A 20370-nucleotide genomic window follows, 5' to 3' on the forward strand; every position below is an offset into this window, starting at 1 on the left:
CGGAGTCATTGAGTCTCTGCTGCCGTCCTGAGTCTTCTGATTGCAGAGAGTGGTCAGTCATTGATGTGCTCACGAACACAGCCAGCGGCTCCCCACATCAGGACCCTCCCTGCATCTGTACACCGAGCACCCTCGGAGATGTCATGAACCAGTGACACATTATCTCCACTGGGACACTGGCTGCAGGAGGTCACACAGCTTCAGTGGCAAACCTCAGCCATTCCACTCTGCAGGAGCATTTCCAGTTTTATTAAGAGCTGTTGCAAGTCTGGGATTTAGTCACACCCAGACAGCGTTCTCCAGTACCAGCAGGAGAATTCTGCTCTGGTCCCCATCCCAAGGAGGCTCACGTATCCAGAGAGTCCCAGCTGTGTTCACTCCTGCTCATCGGACCACAAGTCAAAGATTCCCCTCAGGAGAGGGTCCCACGCAACGTGAGCAACAGTGCAACAGGTTTGTAGGTTGGGTCACTAACATCCAGTCCACCTGTCCACTCTGTGGCTGAGAGGAGTCAATGTACCAGATTTATACGGAGTGTGAGAGGTCGCAGTCCCTATTTGAATATCTGAAGGGACCCTTCCCCAGGTTTCAGCTGCACTTCAGATATACGAGCACCAAGTATTTTGGGGTGGAGGGGGAGCGGGGCAGTGGTTGTGGGTCGCTCAAAAGATCTTCTGGTTGGCTTGCTCCTGGCCTGGCCGGGAAGGCCATCCACTGGACCGGTAAAGGGTTCTGTCTGGGCTGACTGCCTCCCTCCTCGGGCGAACATGTTCAGGCCTGGGTGTTCTTCGAGAAGGAGTCTAGGAATTGAGGGGTACAGTGTGGAATTTCTGAGAGCAGTGGGCCACCCAGGGATTTAGCTGTTTTACAGAGAGTAATAATATTTTAATTGTTCACTGTCTTGTAAATACTTATGTTTGTAAATCATGTATTTTTGTGTGAATAGTTTTGTAAAAGAAAATGGGTGGTGGAGAAGGAACACTTCACTGTAGATAGTGAAGTATTTGAGAGGGACACAGTCAGAGGCACTTGTTGTTAAAGTGGAGTTTGTTGTCAGATGCACAAGTCCAGGTGAGCACAGATGCAATGAAAAACTTACTTGTGGCTGCATCACAGACACAGAGCATGACAATTATAACAGTCAGAGAAAAAACTAATTATACACAATTTTACAAGAAAGAACAAAATTTGAACAAAAATGTCCACTGTATTGCAAATTTGGCATAGTGTTGCTATACTGAGTTGTGTTTATGTTTGTTCAAGAACCAAATGGTTGAAGCGAAGTAGCTGTTCCTGAAACTGGTGATGTGGGTCTCCAGGATTCTGTCCCTCCAGCCTGATGGGAGCTGTGAGAACATGGCACGGTACGAGTGCTGGGGATGTTTGACGATGGACGTTGCCATTTGAGGTAGCGCCTACTGTAGGGATTTGCGATGGTCAGGAGGAATGTACCTGTTAACGTATTGTGCTAAGTCCACTGCTCTTCTCAGCTTCTTATGTTCCAGCAGATTCAAATCGCTGCAGTGTGATATACCGTGACGTTACACATTGACTGGGCTGCAGTATCAGCAGGGTTTTGAGGTGGGATTGCTGCGTTGTTGAATGGGACGGTCTGTGAGAATGCTGCACTGTTAGGGTGTGAACAGTCAGTGTGGACCCCTGTTCCAGTCTGTCTGTCACTAGCAGCTGTGGTACTCAATCACAGGGATGTCCCACAGGCATCACTTAGATAACATTGATTCACATACAGATAACACACTGATTCCTAGATCCATAAGATCTGATGGATCCAATTAAGTAGATGGATGGAAGGAGCAGAGACAGTGACACGTTAAAGAGCAAACAGGAAGTGATTCCCAACAGAGGAGAGCAGACCAGTTTTGGCCACTCCATTTCTTCCTGCAGTGTTAGATGACACCTCTATCGTTGATTCTTCCTGACAGTGAGAGACCAGCTTTTTTGTTCCTGAGCCAATGAGGCAAAACAAAATGAACCTGCACCACTCATCCTTCCACCCCCCCCCACTCTGACTAACAGGTTCCCTCCAACCATGAGGAGGCCTGGTGCGTTTCCTTGTGTCTCCCACGCTTAGTACACGCCATGTCCACAGTGCAGGAGTGTTACAGCAGGAAATATCAAGTCCGGTGTGTTCACAAGCCGTCCATTACCAAACATTGTTCATTCTCTCTACAGCCACAGTGTCGAAGGAGTGGACAGCTGACACACCATCACAAGTAAACAGCACAGAGAGGTTTGTGTGCCCAGATTCAGTGCCAGTACCGTTATCCATCACGTCTGGATAAGAAGTCAAGGACTGGTATCTGGTATAACAGAGAAAATTCGAAATCTCATCATAGAGCCTTTCACTTCAGCAATCACAGTCAGGAGACACAGAAGTTTTGATATCGAACCTGTCTGTCGGGTGACTTGAAAGTCAGTGACTGTTCCCTGGTTATAGACAACATTACTCAGGAAGATGAAGGGCCATACTTTTTAAGGTTTGTATTTGACGAAAGGAATCGGTACAACTATCTCCCTGCTACGTGGCTCCGTGTTTCTGGTAGGTGTTCTGTGTAGTCACTCAACAGCAGACATTCAGTCAGTGGGAAATAATATAAACTTGTACTGGGTCCATATTCACATCGTTGCAACTCCAGATTTTCAGAAAACTTCCATTTAGTTCCAGATGCAGCCTATGTACTTTCAGCTTATTGACTGTTACTATGTCGAGGTCAGCGGGAGGTGCTCATGGAGTGAGTACTGTTTTAGATTCGCTCCATAACCTTTACTTTTTTTAACCTTTGATCACCCTTATTCAACTTATTTTTACCTACACCAAAAGATTCTTGCTATTTTTTTGGACTTATCGTTAAGAGTTTATTGTGAATTTTTGAAGATATGTACTCAGAAATGGCTCTTAGATCTGAAGGACGAGAACCGGGGCGCAACCCGAATGGTAATGGAAAGAAGCAAGCTCATCCGCAACGCACTGAATTAACTTATGAATTGCTATTGGAGGTTTTGGATAAAAAATTTGATGAACAACAACAAATTTTTAAACAAGATATAAAGGCTTTTCAAGATTATATGGTTAAGACGGATTCAGTAATTAACCAGCAGCAAGTTCTTATCGCGTCTCTGCAAGAAGAAGCTCGGAAACGAGATTTGACAATTGAAAAATTGCAACAGGATTTAATTTCGACCACTAAACTGGTGGAAACACTTAAAGCCAAGAGTGTCGACTTTGAGAATCGGTCCAGAAGACAGAACCTACGTATACTTGGTCTCCCAGAAGGTATCAAAAAAGACGACCCCAGGGAGTATTTTGCTCAACTTTTAAAGGATGCGTTCCCGTCTGTTTTTCCAGACAGTCCGCCGTTACTTGATCGCGCGCCTAGAATTATGCGTCGATCATTGAGTGTCTCAGCTAAACCTTCAGTTGTAATTGTCCAGTTCCATTATGTACATGTTAAAGAGCAACTTATTCGTGTGGCTCGACGTGTAGGAATGATTAAATTTCAAGATCACAATTTCCGCTTAGAAGAAGATTTTAGTCCTGAGGTAATGAGGGCACGGCTTCTTTTTAAACCGCTGATGTCTGAATGTTATGAGAAAAATTTTAAACCAGCGCTCTTATACCCTGCGAAGCTCAGAATCTCTCCACCGAATGCTTCTCGCCGGGTTTTTCTTTCTACATTTGAAGCGAGAAGTTTTCTGAATGAGAACTTCCCTACTGCTACGGGTTCTCAGGCCAAATGAATGAGTGATTTCGATCATGTAAGATGGTTTTTGATCCTCCAAACCAGATTTTGTTTCTGGTTGTTGGTGTAGGTTTACTCTACACTTTATACTCAAGTTAAAGTGTTCTTTCGACATATTAATCGTTTTGTTTTACACACTTTAACCATTATACTGTATCGCTGACTATTTTCTGTTCCTTCGAAGGTGTATTTTTAATCCTTCGAAGGTGAATACTTTTTTACTAAGATGGTGGTTTTTTGATAAAACATTTTTGGTGTTTTTTTAAGATGGCGCTATTTTTTTTCTCTTGTCTTCTTCCTACAATGCATCACTTATCACAGTTTAAATATATTTTTTGGTTTGTTTGGGTTTTAACCCGATTTATAAGTTTTTAGTGATTATATTTTCTTCGTTTTTTTTCTACTACCAATTATATTAAGAAGTTTGGTTCTAGTATAGTGATTATAATTTTTAAAGTTTGGGTGGTTTTTTTATATATATCCTTTATATTTGGAGTGGTCTTCTGCTGATATGGGGGTAGGGTTAGTTTCATTTTTGCTTTTTCCCGGCCTTTTTTTGGCTCTGGTTTTTTTTCTCTTTCTTGAGGGGAGGGGGGTGGTCTTTTTTCTAATTCTATATTTTTTCTATCAGTTTTTTTTAGTTTTTTCATTTGGGCTGATTTTGAACTACAAATATGTCCGCGATGTCGTTACTTCCGGGTCCGCTTTTTATTTTTGTTCTTCTTCCGGGGGCATGAGTTTGTAATTTGGTTAACCTTTTTTTATACCAAAGGGTTGATTTTAGAACTATGGCTCAGACCATTAATTTTGTTTCTTGGAATACTAATGGTTTAAACCATCCGATTAAACGAAAGAAGATTTTCAAAGTATTCCAAAGACTTAATGCTCATATCATTTTTGTACAAGAAACTCATGTGAGGAAGGAAGACAAATTTCGCTTTTTTAGGTTTTGGAGGGGTCAACAATATCATTCGAATTCGAATGCCAAAGTAAAGGGAGTTTCAGTTTTTATTGACTCCTCTATTACATTTGTCCAACATGATATCTTTTCAGATCCGAATGGTAGATTTTTGTTAATTACGGGTTTACTTTTTAATAAAAAGGTTGCTATTGTTAATGTCTATGCTCCAAATGTGGATTGTCCTGATTTTTTTTAGTCTTTATTTACTTCTTTACCTAATCTAAATGAATATAAGTTAATAATGGGTGGTGATTTTAATTGTTGTTTAAATCCTTTGATGGACAAATCTATATCTACTCAGACTGTACCCAATAAGTCGGCCACTTGTATCAACTCTTTTTTGACTGATAATGGAATTTTTGATATTTGGAGATTTCGGCATCCTAAGGACAAAGAGTTTTCTTTTTTCTCACATGTTTATCATTCTTATTCGAGAATTGATTATTTTTCTATTGACTCTTGTTTGATTCCTTCGGTAAATTGTTGTTATTATGATAGTATAGCTATTTCTGACCATGCTCCATTAAAACTTTCTATTAAATTTATGGACACAGTTCATAATGCTAGACAATGGCGGTTTGATTCTACCTTATTGCAAGATCCGGACTTTATTAAATTTATGAATGAACAGGTCGATTTCTTCTTCTCAACCAACTCCACGGAAGATATTTCTTACGGAACACTTTGGGACACTTTTAAAGCATATATACGTGGACAGATTATTTCTTATTCTGTTGGTCTGAGAAAACGCATAAAGAAGGAAACTCTTTTATTGGTTGATAAAATTAAAGCGATTGACAAGAAATATTTGATCACTCCAAGTAAGGAGCTTTACAAACAAAGGGTTGAACTTCAAACAGAATATAGTTTATTACTTACATCTTCGATTGAAAATCAACTGATGAAGTCCAGATCTGATTTTTATATACATAGTGATAAATCAGGTAAACTATTAGCTAGTCAATTGAAGAATGCTTTGGTTAAACGTCAAATTACTAAGATCCATCAGCAAAATGGGGATTTGACAATTAACCATGATGAGATAAATAAATCATTTCAAGATTTTTATACGACCCTGTATCATTCTGAATTTCCTCAGGATTGCAGTGCCATGTGTGATTTTCTTGGGAAATTGAATTTCCCAAGATTATCACCAGATGATCTTTCAATATTGGAAACTCCTATGACTGATGCAGAAATCAAAGGGGTTACTTCTTCCATGAATTCAGGGAAAGCACCTGGTCCGGATGGGTATACAGCAGAATTTTTAAAATGTTTTTCTGCTACTCTCTCTCCTTGGTTATATAAGGTTTTTGAAGAAGCAATTAGATTGGGCAATTTGCCACAATCTTTTTATAGAGCTTCTATTTCTTTAATATTGAAGAAAGATAAAGACCCTACTGATTGTGCATCCTATAGACCAATATCCTTACTGAATGTAGATTCCAAGATTTTTTCCAAGTTACTTGCATCCAGATTGGAGAAGGTATTACCCCAAATTATTTCGGAGGATCAAACCGGTTTTATTAAAAATCGTTATTCTTTTTTTAATGTTAGGAGGTTATTGAATATTGTGTATACTCCTTCACATAATATATCAGAATGTGTTATTTCATTAGATGCGGAGAAAGCATTTGATAGAGTTGAATGGCCATACTTATTTAATGTGTTGGAGAAGTTTAATTTTAGTCCGACATTCATTTCCTGGATTAAACTGATTTATCATACCCCAGTAGCCTTGGTGTTTACTAATAATCAAAGATCTCCCTTTTTTCGTTTATTTTGGGGCACTAGACAAGGCTGTCCTCTTAGTCCACTATTATCTGATATTGCTTTAGAACCCTTGGCAATTGCTATCAGAGAATCACAGGATATTCTTGGTATTAATCGTGGGACAGATATTCATAAGTTATCTTTGTATGCAGATGATTTATTGTTATTTATTTCCAATCCTGAGAAATCTATTCCTGTAGTTTTATCATTGTTGGCTCAATTTAGTGATTTTTCTGGGTATAAGTTAAATCTTAATAAGAGTGAATTGTTTCCTTTAAATAGACAGGTTCCAATTTATGGAAACTTACCTTTTAAATTAGTTAATGATTCTTTTATTTACTTAGGGATTAAAATCACAAAGACTTATTTAAGGTTAATTTTGTACCCTTAATTGATCAGATTAAATGCTTGTTGACTAAATGGTCACCATTATCTCTATCTCTGATAGGTCAAATTAACACTATTAAGATGGTTATTTTACCTAAGTTCTTATATATTTTTCAAGCGGTACCAATTTTTATTCCAAAAGCTTTTTTTTACTAATGTTGATTCAAAAATTTCCTCATATATTTGGCAGAATAAAAATCCTAGGTTAGGTAAAATATACTTACAGAAGGCAAAGAAGGAAGGTGGATTAGCATTGCCTAATTTTAGATTTTATTATTGGGCAGTTAATATCAGATATTTGATATGTTGGTTGAAAGATTGGGATGGATCTTTTAGCCCTCATTGGGTGAGCCTGGAAATTAAATCGGTACCAGGTTTTGCACTGGGTTCTATTTTGGGGACTTCTCTCCCTTTTGCTCTTTCTAAATTGCCGAAATGAATTGACAACCCGATAGTTAAACATACTTTACGTATATGGTTTCAATTTTGGAAATTTTTTGGGTTGACTCAGTTTGTTTTAAATATTCCTATTGTATCCAATTGTTTTTTCCACCCCTTAATTATAGACCAAGCTTATTTGGCTTGGAAGACTAAAGGATTACTATGATTTTCTGACTTATTTTTGGATAATTGTTTTATGTCCTTTGAGCAGTTATCTAATAAATATAATTTGCCTAGATTTCATTTTTTTTTAGATATTTACAGATTAGGATTTTTTAAAATACTGTACTTCCTACTTTTCCAAACTTTGTGTCTTCAGGCATTTTGGAGAATTTGTTTGAATTAAACCCCTTTCAGAAAGGGCTTATATCAAAACTTTATAATATAATTATGAAGATACATTCAGAGCCCCTTTATAAGACAAAAAGTGATTGGGAAAGAGAGCTCAACATTATTATTCCTATTGAGAATTGGGATAAAATTCTTCAATTAGTTAATACATCATCTATATGTGCTAAAACATTCATTAATACAGTTGTACACAGGGCTCATATGTCCAAGGATAAATTGGCTCATTTTTATTCCTATATAAATCCTATTTGTGATAGATGTCAATCTGAAATAGCGTCTCTAACTCATATGTTCTGGTCATGTCCACTTTTGAAAAAATATTGGAAAGATATTTTTGATATTATCTCTACGGTATTGAACATTGATTTACAACCCCGCCCTATTACAGCAATTTCTGGTTTACCAATGATGGACTCACTTCATTTATTTTCTTCCGCTTGTCGAATGATTGCATTTCTTACACTAATGGCTAGAAGATCTATTTTGTTGAATTGGAAGGAAATTAATCCTCCTACTGTATTTCATTGGCTTTCTCAAACTATGTTATGTTTAAATTTAGAAAAAATTAGAAGTGGTGTATTTGACACTTCTACTAAATTTGAAAAGACCATTTATTCAATATTTTTATATAATGTAATAGGACCCTGTTCCAGGCCTATTTGATTTTCCAGTTTTGATTGCATATATGTCAAGAGGATCGGAGTTGACGACACTGATGATTTTGTATTTTTGTGAGATATTATAAACAGCCCTTTTTTTCTCTTTTTTATTTTTTCTTTTTCTCTTTTTTTTTGTTTTTTGTCCTCTTCTATTAGTTATTAGATTTTTAGATTAGTTTTTTGCATAATGATTTTTTTCTTTTTTTCTTTTTCTTTTTTATTTTTAATTATGATACATTTAGGTTTGCTTTGCCTATTTGTATATTGTATCATTTACGATGTGGGAATACTCATTTATACTGTAATCATTGCTCTTGTAATCTTTTATAGTTAGTTGAAATATGTGTGTGTGTAATCTCATTATCTATGTATCAATTTTATTTTGTTGTTATTAATAATGATAATAAAAAGATGGAAAAAGAGTTACTATGTCATGAAAGTCAATCTATGTTCCCAATCATATTGAAGTAAAACTGACATAGACACAAGAGGATCTCAAATATATGTGTAGTTTCTTGCCAAATTAGGTCTCTCTGCAAGTGGCAGTGTTCAGCTTCCTAATGACCCTCCACTCCTTCTCCATCTTCATCCCGACCATCCGCACTTCCTTCCATTCCACCGTCCTTTGTGTTTTTATCCACCATCCAGGTCATGCCCTGACATTCTCAATACTGTATTTTTTGAATTAGCATTTTATCTTTTTTGTATATCAGTTGCTGTCAGTCTTTGTTTAAGTAGATTTTTGTAAATTCTATTCAATTTAGTTCTTTTTTCCTGTAAATGACTGCAAGGAAATAAATACTGTATCTGTACTTTACTGGTAAATTTACTTCGAACTTTCTGAAATCATCTCCCCCATGACCAAGTCCACTTGGCCCATGTCTCACTGTTTGGGGAAGGACATACCCCACTGGATGTATCAGTGACTGTGTGATATTGTGGCTCTCAGTGGAGGATTTCCCATTTCCCCTCTCAACAGCTTTCAGAACAGTAATGAACCCCACACTGTTCAATGTTCTCTGACCATTAAACTCTTACTGTTCCAGGATCATCCCTTAAACATTTTTTCTGTTCTGGGACTGTGATTTCTACCTGAACTGATTGAACTCATGATATTGAACTAAAAGGATTCATTTCTCTGTGTTAGATTTCACAGATAAACCCACAATATTCGCTGCAGAACTTGTTGAAGGAAAGTCTGTGAACATAACCTGCATCTTCAACACCACGTGAGATGGAACTTCACCCACCTTAACCTGGGTCACCCCCACGGATGTACCACCATCAGTCTCAAGCAGTGTAACTCGGTGGCACAACAATCTGACATATACTTCTGTCCTGACCATGACCCCAGCGCTCAAACACCACGGGCAAAATCTCACCTGCAGAGTCAGATACCCATCTGTTTCATCTGAGCAGACCCTCACACTAATTGTGCAGTGTAACTATGGGGATCAGTTATCATACAGGTACAGCAATACTCCGCAGAGTACACAGAAATAGTCTGCAAATTTCAGTATGATTACTAAATTATATACTTAGTGATAAATGTTGCCCTGAATATCCATGACAAGACCATATGACTATAAGACATAGAGGCAGAATGAAACTATTTAGCTCTTTGAATCTGCTCCACCATTCAGTTATGGCTGATCCTTCTTTGCCCCTCCTTAGCACCACTCCCCGGCCTCCTCCCTATGAACTTTGATGCCAATGGCCAATCAAGAACTTATCAATCTCTGCCTTAAATATACCCACCGACTTGATCTCAATAGCTGCTTGTGGTAACAAATTCATCACCTTCTAGCTAAAAAAATTATTCACTTCTCGGTTTTAACTGGACACCCCTCTATCCTGAGACTGTTCACTCTTGCTCTAGACTCCCCCACATGGGAAACATCCTTTTCACATCTACTCTGTCTAGACCTTTCAAAATCCAAAAGGTTTCAGGAACATCCTCTTGCATCCTTCTAAATTGCGGCAAGCACAGGTACAGAGCCATCAAACAAACCTCACATGATAACCCTTTCATCCCCAGAATCATCCTTGTTAACCTCATCTGATGCCTCTCCAAAGCCACCATATCTTTTCTTAGATAAGGAGCCCAAAACTGTTCACAATGCTCAAGGTGAGGCCTCACCAGAAGACTTGGCATCACAGCACTGCTCTTGTATTCTAGACCTCTAGAAGTGAAAGCTAATGTTGCATTTGCCTGCCTTGCCGAGTCAAAATGGAAGTTAACTTTAGGGTGTTCTGTACAAAGACTCTGAAGTCCCTTTGCATCTCAAGTTTTTGGAATTTTTCCCCGTTAAGAAAATAGTCAGCAGATTTGTTTCTTCTACCAAAGTGCATGTCAATGCATTTTCCAACATTGTATTTCATTTGCCACTTTCTTGCCCATTCTTCCAATCTGTCCAGCTCCTTCTGCAGCCTTCCTGTTTCACAAACACTACCTGCACCTCCAACAATATTTGTGTCATTTGCAAATTTGGCAACAAAGCCATCTTTTCCATTATCTAAATCATTGATATACAGCATAAAAAGCAGTCCCAACACTGACCCCTGCAGAACACCACTAGTCACTGCCAGTCAACCAGAAAAGGATCCTCTTATTCCCACTCGCTGCCTCCTACCAATCAGCCAATGTTCTAACCATGTTAGTAACTTGGGCTCTCAACTTGGTAAACAGCCTCATGTGTGGCACCTTGTCAAATTCCTTCTGAAAATTCAAATGTACAACATCCACTGCTTCCCCTTTATCTATCCTACTTATCATCTCCTCGAAGAATTCCAACAGGTTCATCATGCACAATTTTCCCTGAAGAAAACCATGCTGACTTTGTCTTATGTTGTCTTGTGTCAGCAAATATGCCATAACCTCATCATTAACAATTGACACCAACATCTTCCCAACCACTGAGGTTAGGCTAACTGCTCTACAACTTCCTTTCTGCTGCCACCTCCCTCCTTTCTGAATGAGTGGAGTGACATTTGCAAATTTTCAGTTTTCTGGAACCATGCCAGTGCCCAATGATACTTGAAAGATCATTACTAATGCTTCCACGATCTCTACTGCTACCTCTTTCAGACCCCTAGAGTGCAGTGCATCTGATCCAGGTTCTGTATGTACCCTTAGGTCATTCAGCTTTTTGTGCACCTTCTCCCTTGTAATAGTAACAATACTCATTTCTCTTCCCTCACACCCGTCAAGACCTGTCACAGTGCTCATGTCTTCCACAGTGAAGACTGACGCAAAATACTCATTTAGTTCATCTGCCAACTCCTTGTCCCCTGTTATTATTTCTCTGGCCTCATATCCATTCTCATCTCTCTTTTACTTTTTATATCCTTGAAAATGCTTTTTCTATCCACCTTGATATTGTTTGCTAGATTGCTTACTTATTTCCAGCCTTCCCTCCCAATGATTTTTTAGTTCCTTTCTGTAGGTTTTTGAAAACATCCTAATCTTCTATCTTCCCGAAAATATTTGCTTTGTTGTATGCCCTCGCTTTAGCTTTTATATTAGCTTTGACTTCCCTTGCCAGCCACAATTGTACCATTTTGCCTTCTGAGTATTTCTTTGTTTTTGGAATACACCTATCCTGCACCTTCCTCATTTTCCCAGAAACTCAAGCCATTGCTGCTCTGCTGTCATGTGTGCCAGCATCTCCTTCCAATTTACTTTGGCCAGCTCCTCTCTCCTACCACTGTAATTTCCTTTACTCCACTGAAATACTGCTAAGTCAGACTTTACTTTCACCCTATAAAACTTCAGGTTGAACTCAATCATACTGCGATCACTCCATTTTACGGGTTCCTTTACCTTCAGCTCCCTAATTGCCCCGGTTTGTTTACATAACACCCAATCCAGTATGGCTGATTTCCTAGTAGGCTCAAGGACAAACTGTTCTAAAAAGCCATCTTATAGGTATTCAACAAATTCTCCACAAACCATTACAAATCATTATAAATCTGATTTTCCCGATCTACCTGCATGTTAAAATGCCCCATGACTATCATAACATTGCCTTTGGACACAACTTCTCCATTTCCCATTGGAATGCTGTTGTCCATATCTCAACTACTGTTATGAGGCCTGAATATCACTGCCATTAGGATCCTTTTACCTTTGCAGTTTCTTTACTCAACTCACAAGGATTCAACATCTTCTGATCCTATGTCACATTTATAATGATTTGATGCTGTTCTTTACCAGCAGAGCTACACCATCCCCTCGGCCTACCTACCTATCCCACTGATACAGTGTGTAACATTGGACATCCGGCACCTAACTGCAAGTATCCTTCAGCCACAATTCACTGATGGCCACACCTTCATACCTGACAATCTGTAAAGGTGCAATAAGATCATCCACCTCATTTATGATACTCAGTGCATTGCGATATAACACCTTGAATACTGTTCTGTTACCATTTTTGATTCTGCTTCCCTAATGCACTAATACCCACCCTGCTGGCTGCAATTTTGTCCTATCATCTGCCTGTCCTTCTTGGCAGTCAGACTGCGTGTTACCTTTGTTTTTTTTGACCATCCATCCTATCCTGAGTCCCTTCACTCTGGCTCCCATCCCCCTGCCAAATTAGATTAAACTCTCCTCAACAGCGATAACAAACCTCCCCGCGAGAATATTGGCTCCCCCTTGGGTTCAGGTGCAACCCATCCCTTTTGTACAGGTCATATCTCCGCCCCGCCCGCACATTCAATGTCTGTAGTGAGATGCTGAAGATGTTCTATAGGTCAGTTGTGGAGAGCGCCCTCTTCTTTGTGGTGGCGTGTTGGGGAGGAAGCATTAAGAAGAGGGACGCCTCACGTCTTAATAAGCTGGTAAGGAAGGCGGGCTCTGTCGTGGGCAAAGTACTGGAGAGTTTAACATCGGTAGCTGAGCGAAGGGCGCTGAGTAGGCTACGGTCAATTATGGAAAACTCTGAACATCCTCTACATAGCACCATCCAGAGACAGAGAAGCAGTTTCAGCGACAGGTTACTATCGATGCAATGCTCCTCAGACAGGATGAAGAGGTCAATACTCCCCAATGCCATTAGGCTTTACAATTCAACCGCCAGGACTTAAGAACTTTTTAAAAGCTATTATTAATGCTTTTTGAGATAGTGATTTAGATGCATATCATATTTTTTACTGAGTTAAGTATTGTATGTAATTAGTTTTGCTACAACAAGTGTATGGGACATTGGAAAAAAAGTTGAATTTCCCCATGGGGATGAATAAAGTATCTATCTATCTATCTATCTATCTATCTATCTATCTATCTATCTATCTATCTATCTATCTATCTATCTATCTATCTATCTAGGTACGCTGACTTCCATTTCGGATGTGTCCGCAGCCTCCGGCACCACTTCCCCTTTCCCGGCCTTTACTGGAACTCAGGGGCCTTGGGCCCCTCCAGGTCGGGTTTAACAGGAACTGCCCGCCCCTTCGCAGGGGAAGAAGCCTCGAGATTTTTCTTGTTTCTCTTTGTCTTCCTACCTAAACCCACCCCTCACCCTCGTCCGTGCTGCGCCCATCACCGACCTCCAGCGCCACAGTTACGGGGAAAAGAAGTGGGTGTGGGGGCGACAGGAGGAACTGAATGATGATGCAGCGGGGGAAGGCCCAGCCACATCAGTTTATGTCTTTGTGATGGAGTTAGCAGCCTGCTGGTTACAAAATAGGCCAAACATATTGAAAATGGTATTCCCGTTCGATTTCTCAGATGCAACAATGCGTTCAAGACCCACCAGCCGCCCCGCATCTCAACCATGATATTCTCAGCGTCATTCCTACCGACTGAAGTTGGTACAGTACATTGTACAGCATTTTTCAGAGCCATTAATTTGAAAGGGTGACCCACTTCGCGAGATGTACCTTCAGAGCCCGCATCCTCTGTATTCGACTGCAACCAACATCTCGGAGATGCAGTTTGACATGACAGTCACTATTCAGTCTGAAATTCGACAGCTACACAACTCTGAACCCAACGGGGCGCCAGCAACTAATCTCTCAAAAAGCAACAGTTCAAAGTGGAAGGGAAAATAGGAGTTATCCCTGGATAGGCTGGGATATCCGTCTGGTTTTAAATATACCCAGTGACGTGGCCTGGACAGCCATTGTGGCAATGAATTTCACAGACTCACCACCCTCTGGCTAAAGAAATGCTTCCTCATCTGCTTTCTACGTGGACATCCCTCAATTCGGAGGCTGTTCCCTCTGGTCCTCGACGACGCACTATTTGAAACATTATCCTCACATCCTCTCGACATAGGCTTACAACGTTCGATCGTTTCAATGAAATTCCCTCATTCTTATAAAATATAAGCCCAGAGCAATCAAATGCTCCTCATACCTCCAAGACCACAAAGAACTATCTTCAACTCTCTTGCTCCGTAGACTTGTCCCAACAGGCCCCACTCACTATTTAAAACTGATTTATGATCTTTTATCCTAAACAAGAGGAAATCTGCAGATGCTGGAATTCCAAGCAAAACACACAAAATTCTGGAGGAACTCAGCAGGGCATGCATTATCCACGGGAAAAAAAATGTACAGTTGACGTTTCGGCGAGTTTTGCTGAAGGGTACCAGCCCGAAATGTCGACAGTACATTTTACCCAATGATGCTGTCTGGCCTTCTGAGTTCCTCCAGCATTTTGTGTGTGTTGCTATGATCTTTTATTGCATCGAAACTGTTGCACTGTTAAACATCTGTTTGTCTTTAGACACCCCACAAAATTTCTCAATCACTTCTCCCAACATGTAAACAATTTTTTGGTATTCCTTGAACACCCTTCATGATTCCTTCATGTTAGTCGAACATGAAGGAAGGGACTCCTACATCGATCCTCTGCTCCGTCCAGAGTTTCCCAGTGTCTAATCTAACGTGGAGACATCTCGGTGTCACACTGAACACAACAAGTTCCAGCAATGAACTGTGGCTGGAGTTTCCTCAGGTGACACCCCAGCAGGCTGGAGTCTATCAGTGTGTGGCGGAGAATGAACGTGGGACAGCGGAGAGGGTCATCACTCTCAGTGTGGAAGGTGATGGACATTGCCCAGCACTCGTCTCTAAACACAGATGTATCATTGCACATGGGAGGAGCAGGTATTCACCAGCACCACTCACACACAGAGGCACATCTGTAAATTGAGTGTGTGCTTTCACGTGATGTATCTGTGTGTGCTTCTGCAATTGTACTGATGTGTGTGTATAAACATACATCACATTTCTTTGTGTGATGTGTGTTTATACACACACAGATACATCACGTGCAAGTACACAGATGTGCCTCTGAGATGCAGAAATGTGTTATCAGACACAGATTTACACTCACAGATTCCCCTTCTCTTTGTTCTCAGTCTAACCCTCAGTAATTGTGCTGTTTAAGTATCAATCTCATTTATTGTGCATGGTTAGTAGATCCAGATCACGAGCCCTTTTATTTTCAGGTGCTTCCTCATCACTCACCCTTTCATTGTGAGGTGCTCCCTCATCACTCACTCTTTCATTGTGATGTGCTCCCTCGTGACTGGCCCTTTCATAGTGAGGTGCTCCCTCATCACTCACTTTTTCATTGTGATGTGCTCCCTCATTACTGACTATTTCATAGTGAGGTGCTCCCTCATCTGATCCCTTCATACAGAAGTGCTCCCTCTTCACTGAACCCTTCATATTAAAGTGCTCCTTCTTCCCTGACCATTTAATAGTGCACTGCTTCCTCCTTATTGATCCTTTATAGTGAGGTACATGAGTCAGGAGACATGAGATCCAGGGAAATTTGGCTGCCTGAATTCGGAATTGGCTTGCTCACGGAAGGTGGTTGTAGATTGAGTGTATTCTGCCTGGAGGTCAGTAACCAGTGGTGTTCCACAGGGATCTGTTCTGAGACCCTGCTCTAGGTGATTTTTATATTTGGTTTGGATTAGAAAGTGGAAGGGTGGGTTAGTAAGTTTGTAGAAACATGAAGGAGTTCAACGCAGAGAAGTGTGAAGTGATGTGTTTGAGAAGGTTGAACCTGAAGGTATATTACAGGGTTAATGGCATGATTCTTGTCAGTGTGGAGAGAGAGAGGGATCGTGGGGTTCACCTTCATAGATCCTCAAAGTTATGAAGGAGGCTCTGGTTCCAAGTGGGGAGGGGATGTCAGAGGAGGGAAGAGGTGTCACAGTGAGTATTGAGTGTTGGAATAGATTGGGAGAGGGATGTGGAGGTAGGGATATCAGTGGTCAGAGAATAGGGGTCTGAGTGGTGGGGGATGAAGGGGTTCCAAGTAGGGAGAGAGGGTGTGAAGAGAGAGTGAAGGGTCTGTTTGTGTGAGGAGTGGTGTGTTGTTGGAGTGGGGAAGGAGAGGAAGGAACAAGTAGAGCAGGAGGGGGAAAGGGTGGGTGGGGAAGTGAGGAGAGTGTGGTGGTGAAAAGTATCTTTCTGCTCTGAGAGGTGGTCGTATGTCTCCCAGTTCACAGTGAGACCCTCCACATGGTCTCACAACAACAATCTTACACTCAGCCTCAGCAAGTCCAAGGAACTGACTGTGAACTTCAGGAAGGGGAAGTCGGGAGAACACACTCCAGTCCTCATCCTGGGGTCAGCGGTGGAAAGGCTTCAAGTTTCTGGGCATCAGCATCTCAGAGGATCTGTTCTGGATCCAACACATTGAATCAATCACGAAGAAGACACACCACTGACTGTATTTCATTAGGAGTTTGAGGATGTTACTCTGTGCAGGTACCCAGTCTCTGACCTGCTCCTGTATCTGAAGGTTTATATGGCTGGTCCCCTTGAGTTTCTGGACACTGGGGATCCCCAGGATGTTGATGGTGGGGACTCAAAGTGTCAGGATTGTCATTAAATCTCAACGGGAGGTTGATCTCTCCGGTTGCAGCGGGTTGTTGCCAGGCACTTGTATGGCAGAACGTTATCTCCAGTTATCCGTTCGTGTCTGAATGTGGAATACAGTAACTCTGTTCGGGGATCTCAATGCATCCAGCAGCATCTATGTGTGGGGGTGGGGGAGGGATTGTGGAAGGAAGTGTTAATGCTTTGGGACTCACAGTGAAGGGGAGAGATCAGTATCGAAGTTGAGTGATGTGGGTGTATTGGGAGGGATGGTGAGAGAGGGGTTGAATGATGGGCTGAGTGAGCTGGATAGGGGAGGGGAAGGTCAAATCAAAGTTCAGAGGAAACAAGGAAAACCACCTCATTATCTCCTGGGCTCATCTACAATCCCAATGCATATTCAATTTGCAGTTAACTCCATCACCTTCCATCCCCCTCCCGTCCTTCTATTTTGTCCTACCCCACCCCCACAGCCTTCCATCACCCATCCACCCACCCATTTCACTCCGACTCTCCGCCCCCTCCTCCCCATCTAACGCTGTTTCTGTTTGCCTTTCCCCTTCCCCCAATGATTCCCATTATCACCTTTATTACTGATCAGATTCCAGCACCAGTGGAGAGAGACTTGAACGTTGTAGCTTCTCTCATGTAGTCTTGCAGAGAGTATTCAATTGCACTCCTGTGTCTGGTTGACAGTGGCTTTGGGTATCAGGAAGTGAGAGACTCAACACAGGGTAACAGTCCCAGACCAACCCCACCATATGTGGATGGTCGAGATGAGTGTCTGGTGAACACCCCCCAGAATGTTCAGGGTACGGTAAGTGATGATGACCTCACCTTGAACATCCTGAGGGGCGTTGAATGTGGGGCCACCACTAAGGTAAGGGGTAGCAGGTTGTAGGTGGTCATTTCCTGGCAACATTTTGGACAAATGCCACTTGTCACCTGACAGTTTTGGGGAACACTCGGGTGCCATCCCTGTCCCAAGCCAAGGTGCCCCTGGACAACTTCAGACAACACCCATATGCCTGGTACATAATTCTGGTCACACAAGTGTGGTTCTGTCCATCAATAAGCAATTGCAAACTCTCAGCAAGCGGCAACATCACTCAATCACACACCAATGGGCACGTTTACATGGAGTGCTGCCAAAAGAAACCAGCATTCATCATCAAAGACACCCTGCCTTCCAGTCCATTGATAAAAAATTTACTATGACTTTGGCATTAAGGGCATCACACTGTGCCCAAAGCACCACATAAATTGGACCGGCTGTGGCTGAGAGAGAAAATGCATAGTCGTTGGACTGAAGCATGTGTTCTGCTCCACTGAGCACATTTCAACAGAAGTTGTCCCAGGTGGGAGTGTGCTCAGACAGTGTGACATGTTGACATTAGAAACACGAACACAGGGAGCTGCATTGTCAAGGAGAGGAAGGAAATCCAATAGAAGCAAACAGTTCAGAGATGTAAAACTGATAGACCTTTAATCCCACTCTTAATAAATGTAACATTAGACAAATCCTCTGTGGAACATGCACTCAGTGATTACTTTATTAGGGAGATCCAGTCATCTGACAGCAACTTCATGCTTAAAAGCATCCAGACATGGTCAAGAGGTTCATACCAAACAACAGAGTGGTGAAGAAATGTGATCTAAGTGACTGACTGTGGAATAATTGTTGGTGCCAGACAGGGTGGTTTGAGTATCTCAGACCCCGCTGATCTCCTGGGATTTTCATGTGCAACGGTCTCTAGAGTTTACAGCATGTGGTGTGAAAACAAACAAAAAAAAAACTGGTGAGCTGCAATTTTGTGACAAGGCACGCAACAGGTTGAAATTTGAAGTGGGTGGATTATAGTCGCAGAAGGCTACATAACCCATAATATCAGGACAAGACAGCCTCTGTCCACTGTTCAATGAATACGACTGATAACTGACCTGATCGTCACTTCCCTTCCCAAACCCCATGCCTGCTGATTCCATTCATATTCAACAAATCAGTACTATCACTGAACACAGTCAGTGTCTCAGCCCCCACCACCCCGTGAGTAGACTCCCCTTCACACGGAGCCCAGAGCTGGCTGCGATATTCCAACCGTCCAGGCACCTTCTGTGCAAGGAGAAACAGGTCAATGTTTGAGGAGCACGTATGATTTTGGCAAGATATCTCTGCCCTTGAACTTGGATCCCCATACAATTAGTGCCAATGCAGTATTTACCTTCACATGCCCAGCGTACCTGCGTTGTAACCATCAGCAACCTGTGCACAGTGAAGAGATTTGTCCCAAATGATATCGGAGCTGCAGAGTCTGGGCCCACTCACGTGTTTGTACATTACACCCACTCCACACCCCCACATGTTCTCTGTCCTCCTCACAGACCCAGTTATTCTGCCTCTGTCTGTGACTCCAACATGAGAAGGTAACCTGGTGGAGGGACCTAGCAGCCCTCTGGGACAGTCCTAATTTATCCCCAAAACCCCCCACCCCCAGGACTCAGATGTCTTGAAGTCCGCTCACTGATTTCATGTGGGGAATGTGGTAATCAGTCCACAGCAGCGAGGGTGACACAAATCGTCTCTAAGTAGACCGATGAATACTGGCCATGGCCCCCCACCCCTCAGCTGATGGGAACCAAGGTCCTTCTTCCCAACAGTGATCCACTGTTCTCCCCCCTCAATAGATTCCTTCAAATCTCCTTACCTCTCCCCCCAACACAGTGCTCCCTCCTCCCCACCCTTTCCACAACGTGGCTGATGCACCATCAATAACTCTCGGAGTCGTGAGGCGAGATATAGGCTTTTATTGGCTGGAAGAAAGAACAAGCTCCAATCGCCTTTATACCGGGGTCCGTGGGAGGAGCCACGGTCAGTGGGAGGAGCAGTCAGCGGGGGGGCGTGTCCAGACAGGTATATGTAGTTCACCACAGTGGCGCATTCTCTTCACCATCCCTCCCACTGTACTCCCCCTGAACAGCTCCCCCCACTCTCGAGCGGCATTCCCTGAGCGATGCTATCTCTTCACTGCGCACCCTGCACGCCCCCCAAATAGAAGCAATAAGAATTTATTTGTCTGAATCAGCAAGTCTCCAGTTTTGCTTGATATGAATAACATGATTAGAAAATAGGTGGTAACCTGGGTCTGTGGGACCCAGTGCTTTGTGGGATCCTACTGTGTAGTTGGCT

General features: G+C 41.9%; 1 pseudogene; it reads left to right on the forward strand.

Moving 5' to 3' along the window:
* The first annotated feature begins 514 nt into the window (after nucleotides 1–514).
* LOC140726407 (sialic acid-binding Ig-like lectin 14) lies at nucleotides 515–19708 on the forward strand (annotated as a pseudogene).
* Nucleotides 19709–20370: the final 662 nt, after the last annotated feature.

This window comes from Hemitrygon akajei, chromosome 1 (genome assembly GCF_048418815.1).
Source record: "Hemitrygon akajei chromosome 1, sHemAka1.3, whole genome shotgun sequence".
In the NCBI taxonomy this organism is placed as follows: Eukaryota; Metazoa; Chordata; class Chondrichthyes; order Myliobatiformes; family Dasyatidae; genus Hemitrygon; species Hemitrygon akajei.